We start from the raw sequence: 1,321 nt of genomic DNA, 5'->3' as shown, positions 1-1,321 counted from the left end.
TACTTTATTTTAATTAGTTGACTTACAAAGTTTGAATACATTGTGTTTCACACTATTCTTCATTCACCTTGTGCTTCATACAATCATTCACATACATTAAATTTTGTAAAATCTGTTACCATTGGACCTTTCACATCATTATCCTGTCTTTTCACCCATATTTTCCCATTTGTCTCCCTCGTCCCTCCACCCACCAATCTGTGCAGCTCTGTAGTTTCACCCTTACCTATCCTCACCCCTTACGTCCCCCACCTTGAGTTCCTGCACATGTTTTACTAGTTATGTGTCTATTTTTATCCTAATAGTCTTAAGCAGTATTCGTCCTTATGAGACTGTTTTAGTTCACTCAGTATAACCTTCTCCAGCCGTTTCCAAGTTATGTAGTATACTTTTCAAAATCATTGCTCCTGAGTGCTTCATAGTATTTCATTGTGTGAATGTACAACAACTTTTCAATCCATTCGGTTGTGCTTGGACATTTGGGCTATTTAAATGTTCTTGTGATGGTTACTAATGCTGCTATGGACATGGGTGTACAAATTTCCATTTGTGTCTCAGTTCTAATTTTATTGGGTTATATTGCTAGTAGCAGACTAGCTGGGTCGTAAGAGGTTTCTATGTTCAACTTTTTGAGGAAACCCCAAACTGTCTTCCAGAGTGATTATACCATTTTAAAATCCCACCAATAGTGTATGAGACTTTTGACCTCTCCACATACTCTCCAACATGTATTGATTGCTACCCTATTAAACTTTGCCACTGTTACTGGGGTGACATGATGGTATTATTGTGGTTTTGATTTGCATATCTCTTATTACCGGTGATTTTGAGCATTCCTTCATGTGTCTGTTGGCCACCTGATTTTTCCATCTCTCTTGTCCTATTAGGAAATGGGTTATCTGCAACAATGAATGAATGGAAACCCAAAATCTCTGTAAATGTTTATGAAAATTAATAAAATATAATTATAGAAAGAAAAAAAAAGGAATTGGGTTATCATATCAGTCTTTTTCTTCTGGAGGCCCAGGAGTATTCTGTAAATATAAATTATAAGACACTTGTCTGAAATGGTATTGCCAAATGTTTGTTCCTGGTCAGTAGGCTTTCTTTTCACTCTATTAGAAAAAGTTTTTGATGATCACAGAGATTTAATCTCTAGAAGGTTTCATTCATCAGTTTTATCATTTCCAGATTGTGCATTTCTGACTGTCTTTGGCAGTCTCTTTAAGCCTTCTAAGCTTGGTCTCAATTGGTCTCTTAGGAACTTTTGGTTTGGGGCTTTACTCTCAGGTCTCTGGTCCCCCTTGAGTTGATTTTTGTG

This window comes from Elephantulus edwardii, unplaced genomic scaffold (assembly GCF_000299155.1).
Source record: "Elephantulus edwardii isolate Elephantulus edwardi_28Jun2011 unplaced genomic scaffold, EleEdw1.0 scaffold00078, whole genome shotgun sequence".
In the NCBI taxonomy this organism is placed as follows: Eukaryota; Metazoa; Chordata; class Mammalia; order Macroscelidea; family Macroscelididae; genus Elephantulus; species Elephantulus edwardii.
The sequence above is the reverse complement of the archived record's forward strand: the minus strand, read 5'-3'. Positions refer to the sequence as shown.